This window comes from Falco rusticolus, chromosome 3 (genome assembly GCF_015220075.1).
Source record: "Falco rusticolus isolate bFalRus1 chromosome 3, bFalRus1.pri, whole genome shotgun sequence".
In the NCBI taxonomy this organism is placed as follows: Eukaryota; Metazoa; Chordata; class Aves; order Falconiformes; family Falconidae; genus Falco; species Falco rusticolus.
In genome coordinates, this window is record NC_051189.1 from 94,894,562 (window position 1) to 94,910,516 (window position 15,955).

Below are 15,955 nucleotides of genomic sequence, written 5' to 3' on the forward strand. Positions count from 1 at the left end.
AATAGGGTACACAACATGCCTTGATTTTCTGATTTGTATTGCAACAACCTATGCCAAAAACTACACTTGGTTAGAGGGGCAGGAAAGCCTTGATAAAAGCTGGTCTCAAGCTTCCACCATAACCTAAGTATAAAATCATCCTAATAGACAGGGATGGGATGCTTAACGTGCTTAAAGAAATCTATATGTCTCTACTGCTTGTAGAAGAGGATTTAAGCATGATTTAATTTGAGGCTTAAGCTGCCCAAATGACTCTCTGTACAATGCTGAGCTTCACAGCACATACTTATTCTCTTGAACATTCCCACAAATTTAGCAGCTCCATAGATCCTTACTTGCACGTGGGACCACCGAGCCAGACACAATCTTGACAGCAGATTATGTGATGCTGCCCAACCATTTCTTATTTAAACACTTCACTAAAGACTTATCGCATCAGAGCTATGGTTTTAAATACAGTGATGATTCTCAACCACGTTCCCCGACAGAGTAACATGAAGGCTGAAAAGCCAAGCATTCAAAGTGCAAGAACAATCACGAAGACAGTTTGGTCACAGCTCTGTCCCAGTAGGTTGCTACTCTGAAATATGTCTTCATGAGATTAGAGCTCAACAGCTGTAGCAACACAACACTGAGATACCATACGTATGTATATGCTCACATTATATTCTTTGGTCACCATCATGCCCAGGAATACAAACTTTTTGCTTTAATTTTTTTCCCTAAACTCAACATAGCTCCAGGTTATTGTTCCTCCAGGGACGAGTACGTTCCCGTTATCCCTGTGCTGCTAAATCCAGTAGCGCCTTAAGAGGCTTTGTCTGAACAATTTTCGTCACCACTATTGATAGCTGTATTGATACAGGAGGTGGCCTGTCAGGTTGTAACTCTTTGAACTCATGAGTTATTAATGAGCAGCTAATCTGCATCACATGGATACCCTCGGTTAGGTGGTACACAGCACCATGTAACCTCCATATCAGCTCATGAAGAGCACAGCCTGTACCCATGCAAAAGCAGCCAGATATACACACATCTCCTACAGGAAAATCCCAACTGTACCACAACAACCGAGCCCGACCACAGGCCAGTGCTTCATGTTTGCCCCTTCACCACTGACACTCAAAAACAGCTTTTGCAAGGTGCTTTCCAGGCATTTTTTGGTCACACCACCACCATACGGAAAAACTGAACCAGGTACAGAGATTTATTTTTCCAATATTGAAAATATTTTCCTAGAGAAAAATGTTTCAGGAAAACTTATATATAAACCTAAAAAGGGCTTCCGATTTCATCACATCCATGTCGTCAGAAAGTAGCCATTTCATCTAGTCCTTTCTGTTAGCTTCCAGGCTGAAGGGAGCAAATGTGGACTTTCATTTTAGAGAGGAGGTAAGCATCAGCCATTGCCCCTTATTTCCATGACAACTGCAATCTCTCAACACATCTTCAGATTTGGGTGCTGATGTTTCTGTCTTTTGAGCTAATACCAAGCTAACTCTAGCAGCAAAATTATCATGCAAAGGCATGTGGTCCATTAAAAAAAATGAGTCACGTAGAGTTGCAGGGTGATGTCACATCAGCTGCCCCTGATGATAACTATCAAAAGTTAGCACAAGCCTCCAAATCACAAACACCTTGGCTCTGATCCCATTTTAATGAATCTGCTTTTACGATTAAACCATCACTATAATTGGCACTGGAAGAGCATTGGCAGTCTGCTGTGGTCGCCTTCCCTGCAAAGCATGTTTGTGATGCTCATCTCTGAATGATGCATAGTGTCTGCCTGTCTCCTATTAAAAAAAAAAAAAAGGGTATGAACAGCGGCTGGCAGGCAGACTGGTCAGCAGTGATTCATTCCCTGGCAGCCATGATGAGCAGCATGGGCTACATTCAGCCTTGGTGGAGATGGGTATTTCTCCAATTCTTCTTATGGCATCGCATCTACGTTACACCAGGTATGAAGTTTAGCCTTTTCTATTTAATTAAGTAGAGTAACAGCCTTTTACTTACTGCTGGCTTGGCTTTTTTTTAACAATACACTAGTTTGGGAAACAGCTTGTTAGTGCAGCTGGAATTGCACTGCACTTTGAAGGAAGATAGTGTGGAGCAGGCAGGGAAGGGGAAGAGGCAGAGGCAGCAATGAGTCTTGTGTGCTTAAATAGCTGGGTTGTCAGAGAAAAAAAAAAACAAACAAAAAACCTACAGGCAGCAGCAAAAAACACACTGATGCCTAAGAACTGGAGAGAGGAATTTGCACACTTTATTTTCTAATTTCCCTCTGGATAAGAATTGTATAGTTTATCTAACCTTTTAGGCTGCGGAAAAGGGGGATATGAGTTTTTGTAGGCACTCCTATGTATGTGCCTGTATTACAAAACCTGCCTTTTATTTCCCCAATTACAAATGGTAGATAAAAATTAAGCTGGCATTGAGCATTGTGGCACACAGGATGCTAAACGTTCGGAAATTTGGTGAATTTCTCCAATAGATTAGAAGTTAGCACGAGGCAAATGAAAATAACGTTCCCTACCCACACCCACCACCAAACAGAGAGCAGAAGGGAGAAGGGGGGTAATCCTAGAGGTTTCTCCTCCCCTTTTCTGATATTGATATTGCCCTGTTTTTTTGATCTCTGCACTTCTTTGTTTTGGCTTCACAGGTATCAAGGGAAAATGGCTAGCAGTGAGTTCTGTAGCTTTTCCTGCTCTGCAGCCCCTCTGGCTTAGCCAGCTGGATCACACCGAATTAGTCAAGTACTTCATTATCTCCCTTCTCTGCACATTTTGCTCCAGGTAATAAAATGCCCAAACAAGAGAGCCAATGCCTTCTGCTGCACTGTCTGTGAAGTTTCGTTGTTTCGGCCAATTCTGCATATCGGCATTGTGCTATGGGAGGGCATCACTTTTCATCCCTTGCCTGCAGTGCTTCCCAATCTCCATTTAGTCACAGCAGTTAGCTAACCATGTAGCTGTTGATAACATAGCGCAGTTTTGGAGCCCCTCAGCCCTCGGGAGGTCTGGGATTTCTCTTCACAGTGTGGCCCTACAGGAGGAGCGGCGGCTAGCTGGGAGAGCCAGACCAATTACATTGTGGGGATGGATGTAGTGGTACGTGAGAATTGCTCTTATTAGCAGCCAGTGGGATAGGAGTTTTGCAGTAGGGCATTTTCTGCAGTGGTGAACTGCTAGTCAGATATCTAGGTCAGGTAGAAAAAGCTGTAGACTGAAATCCAGGCAATTGCTTTGTGCACCTTCCTTTCGTGAAGCGTTGCGCTGTGAGGAGGGAGGAAGAGTTTATTATTAGTAGTGTGGTTTTATTTCTTTCCCCTGACTCATTCCAGCATAATGGCAGCTTCTCCTTTTCATTTGCATTCTTCAGAACAAACGCTTAATAGCTACTTTTTAATGTATTTTTTTTTTTAAATACATTTGTCTCCTCCCCTTGCTCCATGGGATTTTTTTTCCCCCCTAAAATGACCTTTAGTTAAAGCCATAAACTAGCTTGAGGCAATCTCTGGCAGCTCTGTCATGTGATGGGCAAAATGGGCCATATTTAAATCACATGAAGAGAACAGGAAGAAAGAATCTAGTTTACCTCTTCAGCATTTAACCTTATTTGTGATGACTGGTGCAAAAAAAAAAGAAAACCACACCTTCAAAATGTTATCTATTTGGGGTAGGCTTGTGAAAAACAGATGCTGGAAAGAGTCTGCCTTGCACTGAAACCTAAGCTGCAAGAAATCAGTTTTCTCTGTGTGAACAGAAACAAAAGTATGTAGATAAACAAAAGTAGATCGGTATTTCTTCTGGCAGCCACATTTCCCTCATCTTTGTTTCATCAGGTTCTCCTAATTTCTTGCCTGGGACATTCAGCCCACAAGGAGGTAGGGAGGGAAGAAACATCTGAACCAAATTCTGTGCGAAGGCACACAGCACTAAAGAAATTCAAATTCAGAACACTGTCAGTGCAGAGGAAAAAAGCTATATATGCATATTATAAATTTGATTCACAGCCTGCTGAAGTAAACAGCTGACTCCTATTGATTTCAGTGATCTGTGGATCAGTCCTTAGCGACAAAGAGAAGGATCTCACGATGACAAAAGGTCCAGACTGCAGCATTTAGATAAAAATATTAACTGCAAAATACTGCTAAATTAATCCAACTTCTTTTGATTATTGATGTCCTACTGTTTTCTGCCTGAAACAACATACACGATGCATCAGTCATTTATAAATTATTCATTCACAGTTATTTTGGCAGCAGCTTCTTTCCATTTATCAACTGATAAATGTACAGGAGATAAGAAGGGTAATTTTATAGCCCCTTGACATTTACCTTTGACATGATTTCCATATTTAATAAGGTAAAGTATAAATGGCATTTTGGGGATTCCAAAGTCCATATTATAAAGCTTCACAATAACTTCGGTATCCACCTTGCACAAGGCAGGTGAGCTAAGCACGTACAAACCTCACGTGCACGGAGTCCCACCACAGCCACTTCCCAAGTCTGGCTTCAGCAGCCCTGGTAGGTGCCTGTCATGCCACCAAATTGCAGAGCCTTTTCACGGCTGCAGTGGGAAGGATTACAGTTGACTTCAGAGGCTTGGATAACATCCAAAGAGCCACAGCTCTGGGGACTGCTGAAACTGTGAGACATAGCCAGGACAAGAATTCATTGCTGCCTAGAGATCTCATCCATGTTCCCAGCCACACAGCTCTTGGACATTTCAGATCTTTACCCAGTACGACCACAACAGTAATTCTATAAACTCGGTGAAATTGCATCTACACACGTTGGGGTTAAAGGTGAGGAAAATCAGGTATCAGTTATTCAAAGACCCGCTGGGCTGCAGTACCATTGCACACTACACACTGCTTCCATGCTCCGCCAGAAGCGTAAACAACTCCAAGCAAACAAAAAGCAAGTAGAATGACTTCCATCCTAGCAAGGAATGACAAAGCCTTTGAACAGCATGTCCTATTTTTTTCCTCTACCCTATAAGTCAATTAAAGGCAGACTTCATCTTTTAAAAAAAGGAAAATAAAAATACACCCACTATTTTAAAATAGAGCAGGAATAAATTATTACAGTGCCATTAATCCCAAGGTCTACAGAGACCACCAAAATCCTCCACACATGATCAAGTACCAGGAGACCACTGTGAAATTTGTATGCCACTTCTACAAGTCCTATAAGTATTGCATATTATGCATCTAGAAGTAATTACAGCACAGCCAATTAACTGTTGACTTGCTCTTGCCCTGTAATTCCAGACAGTATTCTTTGTGGAGTTGTACTTCCAGGAGTAATATTATACAAGAGACATTAGCCACTGGTTCATACCTGCACATACTGCAATAAATCCCACCACTGTTCATTTGCAAGACACTGAGCACTGCACAATATCTGTAAGGACATGAGTACTCCATGCTGACAAGTCTACCACTACATTAAGGTGTCTTTTTCCTATTTCTGCTACCTCTCCAGGAAGAAGGAAAAAAAAATATCTTCGTTCTTTCCACTTTCCCAAGTTGGGGAAGCTTAAACAGAGACATTAAACTGACTGGGACAGATATTAAAAAATTTTTTTTGACTTCTGGGATCACAGCATAGCCCACCCACTCTACCTGTGCTCATTTTAAGCGTTAAGTGTCAAGGAGACAAACACAGTTTGTTCACCAACAGCATCCAAGAGGGGCATTGAGGGGTAGTTATTAACTGGTCACACACACCCCAGCCCACTTACCCCTCACCAGATTGTTTTCTGCACGCTGTCCTTGAAAAGCCAAGCTAAGCAGTCTCACATTACTTGATGGATGTTAGAGTACAAAAGGTCAAACAGAAGCTAAGCTATGGAATAGTATTTATTTACTTTTATTAAATGCCAACAGATTAATGTATTCTGCACTTAGGAAAACAGTTCAACAAGAACACCCCACTCCCAAAGATGCATACAGCTTTCACATTCGCAGCTAGGATGGAGAAAATAGGGGAGTAAAGGTGACGAGATATATTTTCTGTCATCAAACTATTAAACATACAATTAAGTCAGTAATTATTATTTATGCCAAAGAAAAACTAATATAGGGCAAAACTCTAGAGGTTTGGGTTAAGTGTTAAGGGCTATCCAAACTCAAATTCTTACCCAAAACCTTACATGTGAGGAGATTTCCCGTCACAATTTTTGTGCTGGTGAAAGCTGCTGGACTGACAACTCTGGAGGCAAAGGCCACCTTTTTCCCCAAGGAAAAGGGCAATACCAGGAGAGCCGCACACCTTTCCTACAGCAGGGCAGTGAAAACCTCAGTTCCATCCACGCAGATCCCTTTGCAGGACTGGAAGCAGTAACCTAGGGCTGGCAGATACCACCTGGGTCATCGGGCCCAGAGATGTAAAGGTTGGAATGATCCCACATAAGAACCATAAAACACCTGCAACACCTCTCCTCCCTGCATCCCATGATCTCCAAAGTTTATTAACTAAAAAAGACCAGGTGCCTCAAAACAAAACTACATTTTGCTGAAGTCCTTTTCAGGATTCAAGCTTCAGACAGGACTTCGCCCGCAGAGAGGCGATTTTTGATCTTAGTACACCCTGGCTGCTCCTTTTGGATATGGTTTGTGCTTCCATATTTGTTGGTTTCTTAAGTAAGACTTAAGTTTTATTCCAATTATATGGCAAGCCCCAGGGCTCAATTCAGATAAGCATGCTTCTGTTCCGGTGCCAAAAAAAACATCCTTTTTTTTTTTTCTTGCAGCCATCATAAACCAGTCACCCTAGAAAAACCAGCTCTTTGTTCTTGGGGAAACAACTATTGTCAGAATATTTTACATGTAAATGAAACATGGGAGCTCATCTTCCTCTTTTATTTGTCATTGCAAGCTTTCCCCATTTACCATTCTGTTCCGATTTTCCCATTTAGCAGTGTATGGAATCTGCAATAGTGCATATTGTAATATGCAAATTGTATATAGCATTTTGGTGTCAGACATGCTGAAATTAAATCAAATGGAAGAAAAAAAAAGGAAAGAGAGTGTAATAAAAGTACCTTTATGGCCTCAAGCTGTAGATAAATTGTGGTCTGTGGTAGTTAAACAACAGCTGTTCAGATTTAAAACAAAATTATGATAAGGATCCCCAGAAGATAACACCTCTTGAGGTAACAGCATTTACCTAAATGCATCTGTTAGCAGCAAACACCGTGACTTAAGACTGTTTATGTGATAGTTTATTCCCATTTGTTTTCTTCCTCCTCCCCCCACTCACGTTCTTAGCCAGAACAAACCCTTTCACAGCCCCCTGGACCTGGGGGGTCCCCGTGCCACCTCCCCACCTGCTCCAGCAGGACAGCCAGCCTCTCCCGGCCGCCCACAGGTGGAAGCAGGCTGCCAGCCCTCCGCACCGCTAAGCGCACGGATTAAAGAACAGCAAGAAAGCAAATTGCTACAGTTAAAGAAAGAAAACAGCAGGACTAACACGTTTTAGTAGGGGTACGTACGCTGAGACTCAGCAATCTTTATACTCTTTGTGAACAGCAGTTCTTTAAGAGCTTTACACCCAATAAAATTTAAACTTTTATATATTTTTTTTCTTCGTTTATTGCGCCGAGGGTTTTTATTGCAGACATGTAGCAAGCCACCCATATGGAATTTCAGAAAGTGGCAACTCCACTCGGCCTGAGCGCCTCAGACCTGCCTGAACCGAGCCTGGGGCCAGCAGCTTCAAGAAGGGCTTTTTTGCTCTGCTCTGTTTTGTTCCTTCAGCCCCTTCCCACTGTCTCATGGCTGCATTGCCCCAGCTATCTTTTTAATAAAGAAGAAAAAAAGGGAATCCCAATGAGAGGGAAACAGCATTAGGATGTTTAGCTTCAGTCCCATGGTGGGAAAATACCTGGTGGGGAGGGTGGGGAGAGCCAAGCACCCAGCTCCCCCCCTTCTCCCGCCTCGCCTCCCCCCTCGCTTTGCTCTCCAAAGGATGCCGGTGGCAGCGGGGGGTGCACTGGCGGTGCCAGCCCCCCATCCCGGCCGCTGCCCACGGGAACACCTGCACACCCCTCCATCTCCTCGAGTTTAGCAACAGCGATTCATCACCGGGAGAAACATTAATATTTTACCTTAGTTACCAAGTGCACCCGTTCAAACTTTTATCTAAAACATTCTTTATCATCTTTTCATTAAGTTCTCAAGAGCTAATGGTTTCTGAGTTCCCGGGGTAAGGATGATGTTCTGAATAATGAAAGCTCATTATTTCTCCACAGAATGCTTGTTAATTCAAATGATGATATTAAAACTATAGTAGCCTTTAGCGCTGGGGTGATTTCTAGCATACTTTATCATGTATCAATATATACTCTGTTTGTCAAAACTGCCCAGGGCTGGGGCTGACATTCTCTCTGGAGGAGTCTAGTGCTTCAAGAGGCACTGAATACACCAAGGTGACAACTTGCAGAGTTTGCGCCTCTAGGAAATGGAAAGATGAAACTTGAAGTGCCATTGTCCCCCTTGATTTCCTTATTAGTATTCATAAAGAGACAGTATCCTCCTCTTTTTCTAGTCCTCACAGGCCTTCCTTTTGAATGAAATAAAAGGCACACACACAAAAATATACATGCTGAAGTTCTACACATAAAACATAGCCCTTTGTTGTAATTTAAGTAATCCAAAATGTGTTTCTGTATTTACAGGTAGGCATGCCTTTTGCTTGGCCACAATAAATTTTAAAAACACAGAACAACAAAAAAATTTAGGATTAGGCAAAGACTTTTTTACACCCTATTGTTTTTTAATGACTTTTCTGCATCTCCCCTTTTTCCCCTCACCCCTCTCCATAGAGCCAGTTTATATTCCCCAGCAGCTTTGCTGGGAGCTCCCTGACATTACTGCCCTCCTTTCAGCTTTGATCACCAGAGAACTGCAAAAGTTGCCAAGACCTTACTCTCCTCAGCTCTCCCACCATCTTGTCCCCTCCAAGAAAACAAACAAAAAAAAAATCAAAAAAATCTCCATCCATATGGAATCCCTTGGTGAATGCTAAAAATAGGTTTGCAATGAAAAGGCCAATTAAAGTGGCCAAGAAGCATGTTTCTTCAAATAACATTACATTTCCTGCACAAGGGCTCCTTCTCCCACCTCCCACAGCCTGCATAAATATGCATGTCCTTATCTGACTGCAAATTATATCATCACCTCCCATCAGGTGTTTTGCAATAGCAAGCTCTGGCATGGAAGGGGAGAGAAGATGCTCAGAGACTCCAGACTTGCCTCTGATCCCTCATCAGCATCAGTTATTTCCCCTCAGTGTTCGACAACATAAAATTTAAGGGTTTGTAATTGAGGAAGCCCCTCCTGCCTGCACCCCAGACCCTCAGTCCTTCCTCCCCCAGCCTCCCAGAAAGAAATGTAATTCTGAGCATCACACCAGCCCCACCGGGTGCTGGGAGCAGCCAGGTCAGCATTCGCATGTGCTGCAACACGCATCTCTGTACCTTCCTCGTGTAATTATCTCTCTCATGAAAGATTTGTTGGACTTTTGCCCACAGGCAAAAATAATAAGAATATGGTAAACTTCTTCCATCTTCCACTACCGGCCTATCCTTTGAGTAGCAATTAAATATTTATGTTTTAAAACACCTAACTGGCTGATATTTCTTCAGTTTCACACAGATATAAGACTGAATTGCAAGTTTAAGCTGCCTCCCATTCTTCAGCAGAAAATGATTTTTTTTTAAAGAAAAAATGCTTTTTCAGCCCCGTTACATAGGCTTAAAAGGAGAGAAAAACAACCTTGTGATTTCCACATCCCTGTTCACCCCGGGGCGTGCTGGCATCTCAGACGTGTCCCAGCAGTGCCAGTCTCCTTTGGAAAGCCCCAAGGCTGGTGCAGAGCTTTGCTGAGGGACACGGCTCCTGCCTCCAGGAGGCAGCTCCCTGGGAGCCCCACGCCAGGCAGAGGGGCTGGCTGGTAACACGAAATTTTCACCGTGCTTAAGGCCCTGTTTATGCCGGAATTCAAACCACGTTTGAGGCAAAAGCAGCTCTTGCTGCAAAGGTGCCAAGGCAGGTTTCTCAGCCACAACAGGGAGGTTTGCCTGCGATGCCAGGATGCAACTGCAGCAGCACAGACAGTGGCACAAGGGCCACCAGGTAGGGACAGGACAGCACAGCCACGTAGCAGCAGTCAGATGGGTCGGATGCTGCGCACTGGCGGTGCTGAGCCCAGACCTGCACCATTATCCACTACTTGCAGTCCAACAGGGCTACACCGCCCTGGAGGAATCGGGGGGGGAGGCCCTAGGCTGCCCCAAACTCTCCTCAGACAAGAGACACTGACAATGTAAGAGACTCAGCCAGGCTTATTGCAGTGCTGGTGCTGAGGTATTCCCAAACATAGCCCTTGGACCACAGTGTTATCCCATCCCACAGCCCACACGTGCTCTTGTGGCTAAAACCAGGAGCACAACCTGGAGGCAGACTGCAAACTGTCATGAAATGTGCTTATCTGGAGGAAATTAATTGCAATAGAAGAGTAATTGTGTTTAAAACGACCCATCAGTACCGGGCAAGATTTGCTTCTTAATTTTAGCGTTGACACCAACAGATTTTTCCAGTGCAGTATTTGCACAGCAAAAAAAAAGCTTGGTTCTTTTGTTGTTTTATTCTACTTTATGCTGCTCTCACCATGCAAAGGTCCAATTGACTGGTGGAAATAAGTCTGATGAGAATGGAGGTAGCAAAAGGGAGTAAAACCGCATGTGCTTCTCAGGCTGTTCCTATAGTACTTTCAAGTTGTACAGCTCTGTATATAGAAAAGTGGTAAAACAAGCAGGCTAAACTATTAATTGCTTAATTCTGTGATAAAAGATGTAAACCTGCACCAGCACGGCACTCCACACTTCTCACATACACAAAATTTCACAGAACCCTGTTGTCAAGACAGTTTTTTTTTTTAGCAAAAATCAACAAAAAAGCCATTTTCTCTGCAGGGCTGGGAAATACATGGCTCTTTTCAACACAGACTTATTCTGTTTCCTGAGATTTTTAGAATTAAACATTTTGACATGCTCAAATTTCCCAACCAGAAGGTAGTGAATTTAAATGGAATGTGGCATTCCAGCTTTTGTCCCGGAGCTGGACTGCTTCCAGCAGCTCCAAACACACCTCCATTTTATTTTTTTTTTAAAAAAGCCCTTCACTCAGTTTTCATACATTTAATTATCTCAAAAATCCTCAATTATTTTTATTTTTTTTAAACAGGACAAATGCTGTTGACAGAGTGCAAAACTGAAAACGCTCTGCTTCTGGATCAAATCTAAGGTGGTTCCCACCACCCCTTCAGTTTCAGGGTTGAGTCCATATCCATTAATTCCCCTTGGCAAGCCTGGCATGCTAGGGATACCAGAAGGGAGCAAAAAGAGGGCATGGATAGGAGCATGGTGAAGAAGCTGTTTCCCATAAGCTCGGCAGCCAGCAGCCTTACTAAACCAAACCTATGACCTAAACTGGCTTTACTTGACTACACTGAAATCTTGAGCTTTCAAAACTTTTTTTTTTTGAGGAAGATTTGCTAAGTAAAAACCATTTGCAAGCAAAAGTTTTGCAAGATCAAGTCCCTAAGCGGTTCAGTGCTTAGTTCTAAGGGTGACTTTGTGTAGAAACTTAATTTGCAGGACAGAATCCTGCAAAAACTTGTACAAGGTTTCACCTGTGCACTGGCATGCACAGAACCATCACAAAGGGAAGTGTCTGCACAAACAGAGCCTAGAGAATCAGTCATCATTGCCCACACAGCGAGGAGGCTATTACCCAACTTGACTAGTTTGTGATCCAACCTTTTTAAAAACACTGCCTGCAGTGGCTACTGCAGCACTTCCAATGCTAATTATTTAAAATAATTAAAAACATTTAGGGAAAACAAGAGCGGAAACCAAAGTTTCTTTTATTCATAGGTTGTTGGTTTTTTTTTTGCACCAGTACATTTAAGCTTTTCTTCATCACCAGAATTAGAACCATGTTTTATGCAATCTGAGATTCCCACATTCAGAAAATCTTAAGACCTTGCACTTCAAGGAAAAAAAAAGCCACACTAAGTGCCACAGGACTCAAATCAGGAAAGCTGGCAATCCCACCTATTTGCTGGAGAAGCAGGGGCATTAGAAGTTCCAAACATGACAATGTAAGCAAAAAATAAAATAGCAGCAAAATGAAAAGTCTTCCTTTAGGAAGCTATGCTTGGCTAACACCTCCATAACCACCATTTGAAACTGTTCTTAGCCAGTGGCCAATAACTCTGCAACACCGCATGGTGACAGCCCTTTCAGAAAAATAGATGTTCCTGCAGGTGGCCAAGACAGCACACACAGCCTGAGCTCCCCGTCTGCACCTTTCCCACAAATCAAGAGCACCAACAGGCAGATACATCACAGCCCATTTCATGATAGACCTTGGCTCCACAGCACACTGGACCAGCAAAACTGGTTCTACACGCCCTGGGAAAAAATGACAGCTTCTCCTTGCAAGCTGCACCGATCATAAAAGGTGGAAGAGGAGGCTTCCATGCACGCCCAAACCTGCCTCTTTCAAAATGCCTGCACACCCAGCACAGCAGGGGAGAAGCTTCAAGGAGTGCTCCTGGCTGCTCTGGCTCAGCTGGGCACGCAGTCCCACCAGGTCACAGGTGGGTATGCTGCCCATCCCGCACCCAGCTCAACAGCCTCCTTGTTCTGCAGGTGTCTGCCCGGCCTTTTGAGCTTCTTCTTCCTCCAGCCCCCTCACCCTCCTCCTTTTGAAGCACTGGTCTCCCTCTGCAAACAGGAACAAAGTGTCCAAAACGTGGCAAGGGGCCAGCCTTGCATTGCCTTGAGGTAGAAGCCAACTGTTTTTCCTGGAACATGCTCCAAATTTCACACCCTTTCCCCCACCCCCCAAAATGTGGGAAACAAGGAGGAACCATGTGTACAAAAGGGTATTTTCACACGTGCAGATAAGGCATGCTAAAATGCACACCACGCTGCTCTGTGTGTCCTCCCCAAACTGAGCATTACTCACCTTTGAAAGCCCATTTACAAGAAGGAAAAAATGCACACTCATGCCTTAAATTGCTGAAAACCGCACTCCAGGATGTTCTGCCCTACATGAAGGCTACCCAAACTCTTGAAACTCCTTTTGAGCCCCTGCAAGCCACAGCAGTCCATTACACAAGCACCAGACACAGCGTGTCAGCAGCAAGGGCAGAGGCAACGCCAGGCACACGGCGGTGAAGCCCCTGTACAGCCCAGCAGCCAGGTGAGCTGCCTCCCTTCCCAACTCACATCCAAGTCCAGACCAAAAAAAATAAACCATCAGTGCTACTGCGCTTTCAGAGGATCCAAAAATTTCAGTCCTGCCCTCAAGCTCTGCCAGCTTTCACACCTGACCTCCTCCTCCGCCCACAGCATGGAACAGCACATAGGTCTTCTGCAAGCACGTGAAGCTAAAAGGGTGCTTTGGGCTGGGCAACACACAAGAAAGGGCAAATATGTTCATACACATGATAAGGATGACTAGACAAAGATACAACATCACTTCACCAAAAGAAAAAAAAAACCATGCTAGCAAGACACCCCAAGCTGAACAAACAAACTTTATGGCTGAGTTAACCTTTCCAGAAGTACTGGTCTCATGTCAGAACTTTACTTGAAAGACTTTCCTAAAAAACAAAATAAAGACAAACAAACCATATAAGACAGAAAGAAGCAAACCTTGAAAGCCACAAGGTTTGGGGCCTTAGGCTATTCCTCAATATCCCTCAAAAGTTCCAGGCATTTTGCCAGTGCAAGAATCTACCTTCTGGTGCATATTAGTTTAACTTTGCTTACATTCAATCCCACACCTTTATGGTCCTCTGGCTGCTATAGCCATTCATTTAAGCATCAGCGGAAGCCTCTTCACTAACTTTTAGTAGCCATGTTTACTACAAGATTTTTTCTTTCCAATTAATTATCAATATTAACACAGAAAAAAATAAATTATTTTTTTTTTACACTTTATAGATAATGTCTATTAAAAGATCTTCTAAACACAAGATGAACAGGAGTGGAAATAGCAGCCCCCTGCAAGGGTAGCTAAGATGCTTTGAGATTTTTAAATGAAAATGGAAAGCTGCAATTACAACAGGAAAGAAACCACCCAACAAAACCATGTGCTTTGATTTCCCCACCCCTCCCCAGCAATACACAGCACATGAGCCTGTGTAATCCATCTCTGCAAAATATCAGCAAGGCTGCACCGCTGAGGGATTTACATAGGTGTGGCCAAGCTATAAGGGATAACAAGAACATCTAGAGCTAATAAACAGCAGAGGGGTAAAATATTAAGGGGGGTGGGGGGAGAAGACACCCAGAGCAGCAGTTCCCTCCTCACCCTGCTCCACACATGGGAAAGCACCAGTGGATTGTCCTTCAAGATCCACTTCAGGGACATAAGCACCAGCCCCTGTGTCTTACCAAGAAGGAAAAGAGGGAGCCAGCTTGGCACCCTGCCCCCTCTGCAGCCACAACGCTGCCAGACAACCCCCTCCCTCCCCCTGAACCCTCCCCAGAGATAAAGGCAGCCCCACAGGGTCCCTGCAGACAGCTGAGGGCAGTCATACCCATCAGCTGTCCCTGGCCCCAAGAAAGCCAAAAGACAAGGCACTTGGGAAGGATGTTTGCCATCACCTTCAGGAAGGAGCTGTAGGCACCCAGGGACATGCAGCTTGGGCTGGCTGGTGAATTTGTGCTTCAGTTTTGAAGAGAGACAAAGAGGAAGCAGCAGGGAGCAACAGTAGGACTCTGACAACAAAAGCACATCTTGTGGAAATGTCAGTGAAAATTGTACCCTAATCACTTTGAGAGGGTCTTCAAGGAAGAAACAAAATATGTTTGGCCAAAAAGTAAAGGTCTCCATTTGAAAAACTTAGCATAACATTTTCCACAGAGAGGTTGAGTTTGTGTTTGGTTGGTTGTTTTTAATACCTAGGATTAAATAAATTATTTGTATGTAAAGACTGAAAAGTCTGTTTTCCTTCTAAAACCAATTGACAGTTTGCAGCTCTGGAATATACTGAAGTGATATCTTTGAAGGAAGATCAAGCAGAGTGACTTGCAAAGGAATAAAAAGCAGTCCAACAAACATCAAGCAAAGTCCATCTCACTTCAGGAAAATTAAGTTCACGGCTGACGTGAGTTGAAATCAAGAGCAGGCAACTGGGAAGCCAAACGCCATCAGATGGACCACTGAAAAAGACCTAGGTAAGAAAATTCTTGGTAGATGGTAATGGAAGTAGAAGAGTGAAGGTGAACGAGTGAGATATAAGAAGGAAGCTGGACCCAAGTCACAGCAAATGGGTAGTTCAGGATTTAGAAGCTCTATAGAGCCAAGCAAAAGCAACTGCAAAACAGGGATTGCAGCCCCAGGGGCAATCTTAAAGCTGATGGGACTGAGGTGATGTCATTCATTTACAGAGATGTATTTTCTACAGTTTATGGAAGAGATGGGAACCGCAGAAGATATCTAAGACCCTTACAGAAATTCTTTGCATTTGTGGTTTATGATGAAGAGTGATGGCACAGCCTTTCACATGGACACGCGTGTAACCAGCATGAGAGGAGTTACTGTGTGTTTAACAAGCCTGGAGTATATTCAGAACAATTAGAATTGCCAGACAGTTGAAACACTTAGAAGCCAAAGATTAAAAGAGGAAGATCAGGATTTTCAAAGCTGCTTAGACATTCACAAATGTCAGATGTCTCTTTCAAAGCGCCTGAGCAGGTAAGGTATCTAATCCTCACTGAAGTCAACAGAGCAGGGTGCCTGACTCAGAGGCACTTTTGCCACATTCTCAGGCACCAACATAGGCTGGAAGCAGCTGAATCACCTTGCAGATCTGGCCCAGAGTGCTGCAGCCTGGAATGAGGGGACACAATCTTATGCA

The 15,955-nt window shown here is 43.6% G+C and overlaps 1 long non-coding RNA gene across 1 annotated transcript; it reads left to right on the forward strand.

The window, feature by feature from the left end:
- Positions 1–1,858: 1,858 nt before the first annotated feature.
- LOC119144928 lies at positions 1,859–7,510 on the forward strand. The gene is made up of 3 exons (XR_005103252.1): positions 1,859–1,958; positions 2,663–2,795; positions 7,282–7,510. It is a non-coding gene; the product is annotated as an uncharacterized LOC119144928 (long non-coding RNA).
- Positions 7,511–15,955: the final 8,445 nt, after the last annotated feature.